The sequence below is a fragment of the Macrobrachium rosenbergii genome, chromosome 45 (assembly GCF_040412425.1).
Source record: "Macrobrachium rosenbergii isolate ZJJX-2024 chromosome 45, ASM4041242v1, whole genome shotgun sequence".
Classification (NCBI taxonomy): Eukaryota; Metazoa; Arthropoda; class Malacostraca; order Decapoda; family Palaemonidae; genus Macrobrachium; species Macrobrachium rosenbergii.
In genome coordinates this window covers 18,644,737-18,657,597 of record NC_089785.1, presented here as the reverse complement: position 1 = coordinate 18,657,597, position 12,861 = coordinate 18,644,737, and the positions used below count along the sequence as shown (strand labels likewise).

The 12,861-nt window shown below is 36.2% G+C and overlaps 1 protein-coding gene across 4 annotated transcripts in view; it reads right to left on the bottom strand.

Moving 5' to 3' along the window:
• The window catches only part of Hcs (holocarboxylase synthetase-like protein), a 75,655-nt gene extending 64,972 nt beyond the window's left edge, over window positions 1-10,683 (bottom strand). For all 4 annotated transcript variants that reach the window (XM_067088553.1, XM_067088554.1, XM_067088555.1 and 1 more), the window contains exon 1: window positions 10,536-10,683. The gene's annotated coding sequence lies outside the window, so the exon portion shown is untranslated. The remainder of the gene's footprint in view (window positions 1-10,535) is intronic.
• Window positions 10,684-12,861: the final 2,178 nt, after the last annotated feature.

Sequence of the window (12,861 nt, the reverse complement as noted above, 5' to 3'; positions counted from 1 at the left end):
TATTTATAGCTTCATGATTGTAAAAATCACGGTGTGATAAAAATTTCATATATATATATATATATATATATATATTTACGTGATACACACATTACCACAGGTGAAAAATTGTCCACCTGTGGTAATGTGTGATATATATATATATATATATATATATATATATATATATATATATATATATATATATATATATATACACTAAAGCATAAAACCAAATATATACAATCAAAATTAGTAGAATTAGGGGGTTAAAACACGAAAATGACGAAAATAAAAAAACAACTAAATTTGCTATGAAACTTCTAGAAATTCGACACACGAATCAACATATCTTCCCAGTTTATTATCATTGTGAAGAAGAAGAAGAAGATTACTAAGCGCAGTCTCTGACGTCGAAAACACTAGAAAGCAGATCCCGAATGGGAAAATCACTTTCAATCAACAGTCAGCTCACTGATGACAAAAACGCAAATAAAGTTATATTATCATATAATTTGAAACCAATAACAAATACGAATAAATGAAGTTACGGTTTCGATATTTTTCAAGACCAATAGAGAAATCGTGTATTTTTCTACTGTAGCTACTTAGACTTTCAAATGACTCATTATTTCCTACAATGGTTAAATATGTTAATCTTGTTTCAGCTTCAACCCTTGTGTGTGTGTGTGTGTGTGTGAGAGAGAGAGAGAGAGAGAGAGAGAGAGAGAGAGAGAGAGAGAGAGAGAGAGAGAATCTACTTTTAACTAGTTAACTAAACGCCAGAAGCTGTGAGCTATGGCAAAATTATGGGGTAATTACCGGAGAAAGTACAGGTCTATGGTTTAGCGGCGGTTGGAGATGTCGCATTAACTTAAAAGTACTTCGTCTCACAGTCTGCTTTCACAATGAATACCATTTCTCTCTCTCTCTCTCTCTCTCTCTCTCTCTCTCTCTCTCTCTCTCTCTCTCTCTCTCTCTCTCTCTCTCTCTCAGAAGACTACACACGTGTGCGTAACAGAGAGAGAGAGAATCATTACAAGGTAGAAAACATACAAGAAAATGCTCGGACGGAAAAACCAAATACAAAAATGGAAGGAGCTAACTCTTGCATCCTTCCTTGTCCTAATAAAGGTTCATCTGTTATTTGTATGCAAACACCGAAACCAATAGTAGCAGTCAGACTTTTGCCAACCCTCCCCCCCAGAAAAAAAAATATATATATTTTCCGCACAATTTCAAAAGTACCAAAATGTTCTACTCATTCTCTGACTTTTCAAGTCTCACCGTTGATACACTGCTACTCAAACCAGACTCCTGACGTCTGATGCAATTTCCTTGGCTCTGACTGCTGAGGCGTGGTTGCTAGCCCCATACCCATGCCCCAGACGGTTAAAGAAGTCTGTCTTAAATTGTTGGGTACTCTAAATCCAAACCCAATGACTGAAAATACGACTGCAAAGTACTAATTACCAGTAAATCATGTGAGATGACGGAAGAAATTAAATAGTTTCTTAGCATGTTCTTTCATAGTTGAGAGACCACAGCAGGCATATTTACCCAATGACGTTTATTCAGTTTAAGGACAGAAAGAGGGAAGCAAAAATGATGTGGAAGCAATGACGTGAGCCTGGGTGTGACAGTGGTGTCAGGCTGCCAGCTAATCAGCTGTAAGAAAAGAAAGAGAAAACACACCAGTATAACTGTACGGGATGTAATTATAACTGTACGGGATGTAATGAGATAAAACTGAAATATAATGGAAGAATGGCTGCATACCGATTCATTATGTGTCATCGAAATAGCTACGGGATTTTCTTCAATGAGCTCCAGTTTCTTTGATGGGTTTTGACAAATCTATCCCAGAAATAATGATCAATGGGATACAAAAGATGGCAAAATGTTCAAGAACTCACAGTGGAAGGGAAGAACAAGACAGACCCAGGATTCATATTTTGCCTGGAAAATATTTGTGAACCAGATATGTTCTCTGATGACCAAAGTAGCACCTGTGGAAAAAAAAAAAAGGTGCCTAATTCTAAGCCTGTGTGAAAAGTGGCCTGGAAATCACAATAACTATGATGTAGTGGAGAGAGGTGCATAACACTGATGTCCAATATAGCAATGGATAATAAAATACCTGTAAATGACAAGATGGCTGCTTCCAGAATTTGTCAGTGTCATACAGAATTTAAGATAAAGTAAATTTGACCTAGGTGGTAAATGAAAGAGTTAGAAAACAGCATGAAATGGGCCACAAAGAGGACTGATGTCCACTGTAGTAGGTCTATGCCTACGACAAAAAAACTTTCTGGCAATGTTCTGAGAAAAGGTGGGCTGTTTCAGATCCTCTGTAGGTGGGGCAGTGCCGTCAGTGCACCTCATGCGGTGCACTGTTGGCATTACATTACTTAAGATTCTTTGCAGTCTCTTCACCCCCTAGCTGCAAACTCTTCATTTTTTTCCCCAAATGCAACAATGATATCTATAAACATTTCATTACGTCTTCAACTGATAGGTGGCAAAGACACAAAATCCTGAAAACAATTCTTAAGAAGAATCCAACATCAAATGCTGAAATTAATTTACTCTCTTCCACCAGCCTGAACTGCTCTCCTAATGAATACAATGGTTTCCCGGAGCATAAGCATGGATCTTTTATTAAAATGCACTACTTCATTACATGCATTATATTTCATGACATGTCTAAGTCTGTGCTGCAACAAATTGTTCATGCACAAAATAGTAAACAAAATTCCGTCTCATATGTCAACATGATTGGTAAAGAGGTTAACAATGAAAGACAAAACCAAATACTGTACAATAAATAAAAAAGAACCAACTAATTTAGCTACTTCCCAAACTACAAATCACCCTTGATGGCCAACTCATTGACAGCTTCTCATGAATTTTAAAAAATACGGTAAACTTCATGTTACTTTTATGGCAACCACTGAGGGGTTAATGTGAGCAAAGTCCAAAGCTAAGCCATGTTAGCCTAAGTGAATATAGGTAAGTGTATAAAGAATATTTCCCAGTCACTTATTACCAATTTTGTTGAAACAAGCAACTGTTTGGTGCTTGCAAGCAGCCAAATGGAAAGACAAATCAAGTCAGTTTCCACTCAAACTGACACTGTTCGTCAACCGATCAACTCTTGTGGCACCGCTGAGGATACTTTTAGGGCCTCCATTACTTCTCACCATAAATGTCTGCCTTGTGCCGAGGCCATTTCTAGTAGCATCTCCATGAGGGTCATAAGAAAGTCTTGACTCACCCTAGAGGAGTTTCCATGATTTTGTTGGAAAATTCCGTTTATACGTTGGAGAAGCAAGTACTATATAGCAGGGTCACCTGGCTTAACACCTTAAAAATCAAAATAAAAATGAAGATGAAAAAACAGTCAAGACTAAACACTACGTCCCCGAAAAAGTTCCTTCTCCTTAAAAGCTACGTGCCCATCTCTTCCAAAATCTGATCACGTTAACAGTCATGAGGTCCGCAAAAGGGTAAAATTTTTGTAAAAATCTACCCAACACCTTTTGCATACAGTAATTCTACCAACTTACACAAAAACCCAAATTCCTAATTTAAATGTAAACGTATTGTTGTAAATGTAACCGGAAGTCTTGATTAGGATGTACTATACGTATGTACACTTCTCTTTTTTAAGCATTTTGAACTCAATTTGAACAGAACACTGAATTTTTTTATATTTCAGTACTCTTCTGAGCACATGGAACAACCCCTTACTGATTGGAAAATAAACAGGATACAGTAATGCTACCTTGCTATTTCAGTAACCTAAAAAAAATTAAAGCTAGTGATGAATTTTGAAAGTGACCTTTTCAAATTTGACAATGAGGCACTTTCTGAAAATTGGTCACGATCATCGACTATACCGGGATCACACAGTGTGTTTCCTAAGTAAATTTGCTCATGTGAGGTAAAAGTCTGCATACATATCTCCTGGTTTTGAAAGCACAAATCTAAATTAAATTAATCAACGTGGAATACTGTGTATGAAAAACCATGATCTTTAAATAAAACTTAGATCTGACTCGTCTGAAGTGGTAATTATGAAAAGCGTATACTAAGAATTCAACAATTCAAAAGAAAAGTACGAAAGGGCAAATACAGTATGCTAACATATTGACATTTTTGTAAAAATACTTATCCTTATATCATATACATACTAAGGCACATTCTTGCTTTGCATTAAGATTAGGAGAAGGATGAACAGTAACAATGTTTTATGTATTTGTACTTATGCAATAGATACCTACTTAAACAAATCAGTTGGGTTCACTAATATGCAGGTGATGCAACTGTAGGATGTTAATACTTCACTATTCTCTCCCACACTTTTAATCTCTGGTAATACCAATACAGTACAGCATATCCTCAAATTTACCATATTATTTTTACAAAATAACATTCTGGCCATAGCATGTATAAAACACCCTCTTAACAAGGACAGGAATATTCGAATATATTCTGTAGCTATTTGCATGATCACGAGTAAGGAATGACACTTCAAAAACGTCTGTGTGACTCTGCTCAAAATGAGAGGTATTCAAGTATGTGTCATTCATGCACAAGTAGAATATTTTGTAAAATAATACATATAATGCATAAAGTAAGTTGGGGAATATGTTCCATTATTTACTACTGCACATAGTCTTCAAAAAAATTTATTAAGTTATCTATCAAAATTTTAATTAAAAGTATTTTTGATTTTGTTCTCTTTTATGTGAAATCCTGTACCGTATACCAAATAACTCAAACTGTCTCCGCTATACTATGTATATTATGTTGGTTCAAAGTACCAGTACGATAGTAGTTATGATAATTAAGAGTCAGTCAGGCTACCAAAAGCTCTCTCTCAAAAGACAAAATAAATAATTTGTGGATTTTATTCATCACAATTCAGTCGACCCCTGCCTATTTGTGGTTCTGGATTTGTGGATTTCTCTAAGGAATACATATATTATTTGCGGAAAATTCGCCTATTCACAGTATTTTTCATTGAGAAATATTCACAATTACTGTATTTTCATATAATTTTCATGACTAAATGCACTTTTTGTGATAAAACTATAAAATACTCAGGTATAAGCATTTTAAAGGGTTTTTTGGTGTTTTGAACTATTAAAATATGCAGTTATAAGCATTTTTGGAGGGGGTTTTAGGTATTTGCGGATTTTAGCTATTCGCGGGGGGTTAGTGGTATGCATCCCCCACGAATACCGGGGGGTCGACTGTTCTTACCAATATCTCCTAACATTAACCAGATCACCAACTTGTAAACTAATGAATGGGTGCTCTAATTCATCATACCTATGACCCTAATCCAAGCAACTTATCCTAACATATCCTCAGAATGAACATGGCCCAAATGGGGTGGGAGATCCTAATTGGGGCAACTCCTCAAGTTCTTGTAGTAAGGGGTTCTGTAGTTTTAAACTGTCCTCACATACTACTACAGGCAGTCCCCGGTTTACGACGGGTCCGTTTATGACGTTCTGAGGTGACGATGCTTTTCAAATATATCAATCAGATATTTTCCCGGTTTATGACGCATGTGCGCGGTATGCCAATCCGACGGAATAAATATGGCTCCAAAACGGCAGAATAATCAAAATTTGGAGGTTTTTATTGACGAAAAACTCAATAAAAATGCATTTTACATTGTTTTCAATACACCCAAAGCATTAAAAGTAAGGTTTTCTGAGGATTTTTTTCGATTTTCAACAATTTTTCGGTTTACGATGATTTTCAGTTTACGACGCGGCGGAAAAACGGAACCCCCATCGTAAACCAGGGACTGCCTGTACTATTACTGTATTACCAAAAAATCTCCTAACAAAGATGTCTACAGTTCAACATATAATACATATGGAGTTGAGAATTGTGATAATCAATGTTAAAAGTTTAAAGCTATGTAAATTCCATATACTGTACTGGAAGACTTAACAGTCAATTCTGGACTAAAGTATAACTTTTAATATGGCTGATTTTATCACATTATTACACACCGCTGTAACTTATAGGAAGCTTACACTTTGTAACAATAAAAATTAGATGCATAATGTACTGTTTTGTACAAAACAACGATACAATGATAACATAGCACTTTATAGCAAAACTTATCTAAGAAGATTTAGCATGAGACACCATCTGTCTGAATTACACTTAATCATATATTTACTAGGTCAGATGTCAGGCACCAACGTAACAGCCAATATTATTCTTGAGCAGGTTTGAATTTTGTACATATTGTAGAACTCAGAATACTGTACATATAAAAGGTTGAAAAAAGATTAAACACATGATATTAAGGCTACAGTGTTCAACCCTATACAGTATTCCAGTGTAAAAGCCTAAACTGCCATTTGACCAAGCCCTCAGTCATCATAATAAACTACCCTACAGTTTTACAAAGTTCATCCAGTAATAAAAGCCTTATTCTAAAGGAACAATCAAATAGTTCAAACATACATAGCTTAAATTTCCCTAGGTGTTTTATATCAATTTATGTCAATCATAAGTAAAATAATGTATACTGTTACTGTATGCATAATGTCTGCAAACCAGGAAGTGCTGTGGCTCGGAGGTAATGTGGTCTCTTCCCACATAGTCACCAAACTACTTTCATAGTGTCTTGGTTTCATTTCACTTCTCATTTACAAACAACAGACAAGTACTTCAGGTCAGCCCTAAGAGGGTCCACAAGTGCAAATCAGTGGGCTCATTAAAATGCCTTGAAACTAACTAATACTAACTTCCAGACCTTCCAAGAAAAATAAAAACAATGACGTTCATTCGATGTCTGAAATATTTCCAGACGAATTTCACAAAGGTGTCTACAAACTTGGGAACATAAAACAGTTATACTACTTGTCTGTCAGACATTCATCAAAATACATAATAATAAAAAAATTCATGGCAAGACAGTAGTATTCTATTGGAGAAATGTAGCACAAGACTGCAAGACCCTTATTCTGAAAAATGTATATAGTATAAACTTGAGTCATACAACAGCTGTGGTGATAGACAACTGAAATAACCTGTTCTTATTTTAACCCATGAAATATATGTACTGTACTGGGCTTGAACCTGTATGCATAATAAGAACAAATGCAACTCTCATGTCAATATAATTTTAAGACTCTTCAGGAAAGAGATAGTTAATCCTACACAAACTAAGGCTATTTCTATAAACAATAATTTCCCTCTCCTAAACGACTTTGCTATATTGATTGTATTTGATGGCACCTTTCCAAATTAACTAGAAAAACCTATTCTAACCAGATCTAGCAACAAACCCAAAAGAAAATGGTAGCAATGGAGGCCCCACTGAAATGATTAAATTATTGCAACCCACTTACCAAACCTCCCACCACCATGTGTCGCCTAAGAGCAAATACACTTCGTGGAAATACGTCAATATAGGAGAAAGGAAGCAAGTGCATCTGATTGGGACCCCACCAAACTATGAAAGAGCTAACCTAACTCTATACGGGGTTTTTGTCCCTAGACCCATATTACATGCTTCTCACAAAAATCCATCCCACCTGTAGCCTGCCTTAAGAAAACAAGTCTAGGCTGAAAATATACCAAACTCAGTCTACAAGGTTAGGCTAGACTATAAATTTACCACTGAACACAACCTACTGTTCTCGGGTCAATATTGCATGACTACAATGTCTGAGTTTGAAAACCTAATCATATCTTTACACATTGGCTTAGGTATTTGCATTCCACCCACATGATAATGGATACATTAGTCCTGTCATTAGGAGACAGCAAATGAACATTTTTAATCCACTGTGATTTTCTCAAAGTAATTTATTTTTGGAAGATTATTGGTAATTTCTTCTTCTGAAGCTCGCATGCAAATCCTTACTCATGCCGTGTACAACAATACACAAAATGTCTACCTAAGAAGTTCTTTTGATAATCTTGTCCAAAACAAGATAGAGTTTTTGCATGTCATTTCAGTACTTGTACACAATCTTGCCTACAGACAAAAGGTCATGGTACTACATTACACACAAGGTGGCTGATTGCAAAGGTCTACTTTTCAAACTGTGACCCATCCTAGATGAGTTAAAGAGACCATGATGACCCAGTGTGAAATAGGATCCTGTGTGAGGTGCAGTTACAACAATTTAGTATGCATTAGTCAGAAGGCAGGTTATACAGATTGAAACAGGATAGGAGGAGGTCAGGCAAGGTGGCACACTGCCCTAGGCAAGGTTAGGTTGGATAAGGATGTGCTGTATCCCATTTAAATGACATTTTAGCCTCTTTAAGGAGAATGCCTCTGGGAAAAGACATATTTCTCCCACACATCTTATATAACGAGTTCATTTATCCATTGCTGTTGGTGGTAACCTCATAAGCTTTTATTAGTTTACCCCTACACAAAACCCCAGTATTTCTCCTATGTAGCAATAAACAAACCCTTCATCCCCTTTAAGATAAATTATTTACTTTATCCAACAAGTCAATATAAAGCATAAATATAATATTTTCTTTTTGCTTTCTTCTCAGTTTCCTCAATACTGTACGCTCAATAAAATAAATCATACTAAAATTCATAGGAAATTTACTGTCAAGAAGATATTTACTGATGAATGCTGTTACCTGCTTGCACTTTTTCTAAGTTTTGTTTATGTGGGATTTTGGACTCAGGCTCTGCTTGAAAAACTGGTTCCACTTCTTAGTCATGGTTCCCTTGGTGCAGATGCATGACTTGTTTCTTGGGTTATTTCAGCCAACATGATTTGTTTTTCTTTTTAGTTTTTACTGAATGTTTCTGATGGTCATTTCAGTAACATTTGAGTAAATTAAGGTTCAATGAATGTTGTTAAAGTGACACCTCACACTAGGTATGTAAGGATCCTATGCATACCACAGGTCAGGTAAAGACCCAACACCCTTGACCATGTAAAGTTGAATATTTCCTGAACATCCCCTTTCTCCCTAAGTTAAGTTGGGTTAAATACATCCTAAATATACCCTTTATTATATCCTAAATACAGTACATCCTAAATCTACCCCAATTTCCCACTACGGTCCCCCATTATCATAGGCCATAAGGGAAGTCCAGCATCTAAAATTACTAATTTGCAACCAAAATGAATGTTAGAATATTCAAAACACACTTAAAACACAGGAAAAATCATAAAATCATATTTTCAACTTTGAAATGCACTTGTGATTTTACAAAAAAAAAAAAAAAAAAAAAAAAATTACCATAATTCTAACCAAAAGTTTAGGGCCAAAGGGGGTCTAAACCCCCGAGCCAGGAATAGAACGACTACCTAAAATAGGCTAAGATAAGATGCAGTCTGCCATAGCTTCGACCAAAGGTTAGGGGGGCGGGTCCACAAGGGGCAAAGCCCCACCCTTGGAGAAAAGAAGAGCTCTGAGATGTGTTAGTTCAGGGAAGGTTAGGTTGAGTTCCTATAAGTTATGATTACAGACAAGAACTATACTGTTGTTTTGGATGTTTAGATACCGTTTTTGGCAGCAGTTTACCAGTACTGCTCAGGCTATTCAAAGACCCAGTTTCCCAAGTGGCCCCTTCCTCCTCCACGACAGTTACACGTAGGTGTTGGGTTAGGTGCGGTTGGCAAGTCAAACCATGGTTAATCTGATTTTTTTTCGAGTGATTTTTTTATTTCAAATTCTGCGGCAAAATTATTATTGTTGCCGTTTACCAAACCTTAAAACCCCATTCCCAAAACATCCCATTCTACTGTTAGGGGGAGGAGGGTGAGTTCCATTTTTATTTTGGGGAGGGGCCCATTTTTATTGAGGGCGTCTAAAGTGATGGGGTAGAAATCAGTTAAGACGGCATTTGCGACGGAATGTCGATACCGTATGAAAGACATCGAAAAACTACCAGATAAACCAAGATTTTCATTCCTTCTGGAATAGCAGTTAAAGGTACTTTTTCTTAACAACGCAATTAACCCTAGATAATTCAAGTTTCATGTGGATATTATTTCAGAAAATAAATTAAGATCCCTGAAAGGTCAATAAATACGACAGGATTCCTGCACTTGGGTACGCAAACCTAAAAATAGCCTGATTATATTTCTCTAGATAAATTTCACTTAAGACTATTGAATATGGGTAGGGCACATTGAAATACGGCTTGCAGAATCCACCAAGTGGCATGACAGTCAAATTATGACAGGTATTTTGGGCCAACGTTCCCGTAAAACAGTCGAATAAACATTTCGTATCCTCCCCTAATCGGTAGATCGACAACATTCCCTTAACAGTTAAAACGTTTTTATACAGCTTGTCAATTGTTACAGAACGTAAGTGACGACGAAAACGTTAAGAAAAACCGGCCATCCCGTACAAATATGTAAAGACGTCATATCATAAAACGGAAAACGGTAAATGACGATAAATTTTTCGTCAGCGAAGGGTTTGTCGCTCGTAGCAGATATTTAAGGGAAACGAAAGACGTCTTTCCCAATCAATACGTCTGAACCATAGACTGAATGACAGCTGCATTATCATATACTTACATTAGAGTGTCTGAAGCGTGCTCATTCTTTTCCCTTAAGGGCCAACATGTTAAATTATCCTGTACGTTTCAACGGGGTAGGGTTGGGGGTCTGCCTTTAGCCCCATCGACGCAACACAGATGATCATAACAACGTCTGCAGTGACACTGAGATCGAACTTCTGTTTTCTGCTACACAACCAATCAAATTAAAGTCTATTGTATTGACGTGTCCTCTGAATATTTAGGGAACAATGATAAAACTTTGTCTTATAAAATTAAATTCATAATAAATTAGTCTGTTAATACTTTAGAACATAAAGTCTATTTTCTATATATTTCATCAAATGGTAAGTATATCGATACTTTACTGATCCCGCTGATTCGAAAACCTCCCAGTCTAGCAGACGAAACTCATTGAAAATGCTTAATGGGCGTGTTTTCCTTATGACATAAATAATGTTTTGAAGATGAAAATTTTTATGTTACGTCTCTGCATCTTAACTTGAAGGTAATAGCTAGATGAAAATATCCTGTCCTTCTGAATTCAAAAAACATATTTCGCGGGTGAGCAGACGAAACTAAGGCAGACGGTTTTACAACCTCATCGTATCCTAAGGCATTTGTTTTTAATTTTCATAGCGCATTTCAAAGAGAATATTGTAAGGTACAGTACTGGACATTTCTAGATGGCTATGTTGTGTGATATTATTCCATTACCCCCACACCCCAAAACAATAAAGAGGAAAATAAAACATCGCAATCAAATCTCTAATATGAACACGTATCTTATTTGCATTTCAGCTTTTACTTTTGTTTATTTTTTATCATTATACTGCCTCGTCGAATACAGGTTAAGGATTACTGGGCCCTCATTATCTCCCTCCATGTAAGAGAGTATACCAGATCCACATAAATAAATTATCAAAACAGGAGTATACATGAGCCAGCATCACCCAAACTTTCCCATTGCCTTAATTAAAATAAATACTTTAAGCAACGTTCCACTGGAATTCAGAATCTTACAGTGAAAATTGTTAGTTTTGTGGAATGTAGGAGCAAAATTCATAGACAACATGAGAAAGAATTCTTCTTACATCGACTAAGAACATTTTTTTTTCTTTCTGTAGGGTAATGAAAGGACAGTACAGTATGAGCAACAGTTGAGCATAACTCTTAGTCTGGACAAAGATACTGCAACAGACACAATCAGCACATTATCCGTTGTTTTACTGCGCAACAGGATTAAAATACATTTTGCAAAGTCATTTCGTCGTTCACTTATTCCCCTGGTGACGAAACCTTTTTAAATACTGTATAATTTTTCTTTTCCATTGTGAACATTCTACGATCTCACTTTCCCACAAGGATATACACAACTTTGTTCTACCTAATTTCCTCTCAAACCAACAGGCATCAGTAATCTGATGCTATCCTAAATGACGCATATTGTTGGATATCTTAGCTTATTTCTTCACTGACAATTACATCTTTCTTCCCCTCTCAAATTTTGCCAAGGGTGATGAGCATTTCTCTGTTATCCAGACGTACAGCTAATGCTTTTCAAGTCCAGACGATTCCTTTGGTTTTTTATTTCTTCATTTGCTTAATCAATGGTATCAGAGAAAAGACAACACTATGGTCACTGCCATATTCATCCTTTCACTGCTAAATGGTGCAGAATAAACCCCACATTACCTGTTTCATAAACAAGCGTATTAGGCTTAACAATAATGCAATGAACACACCCTATGCACACTGTACGACACCAGTCATCTCTTTCTCGTATGCATTTTCATACTCCTTGGATATTAAGGCCCTTTCTTTCCAATATTCCTGTTTCCTTTCATACCATCAGAAATTTTTGGGTCTTCCTTTCTCTTCCCCCTGACACTTTCATATTATATTTTCTCACCAATTTATCAACCTCCATGGTTTCAACGTGACCAAGTCTCCCCAAAGCTCTCTGGTACATCTTTTAAAATATGTTACTTCTCCCTATATCCACATTTCTTACCCAGCTGATTCTTCATATGCACCAATTTCATAAATCCTTCATCTCAATAGCTGTGACTATTTTTTGCTCAATAATATTCAGCATCCACACATTACTTCTCTAAAGGAGAACTGACCCAACAGTGCCTTCATTTGCTTCCAGAAACGTTCCAAGTCTCTTCACAATCTTTTCCTCACATACCATTACCTCTATGCTGTGACTCGCCTCCTCTCTTAAACTACCATCATATATATTTGTTCACAAATACACTTGTAAATCAGTTGCTTCCATTCCTCCACTATCCATATTAATATTTACTGGTCCATCTTCTTGTTTCCATTTACCCTTGTAG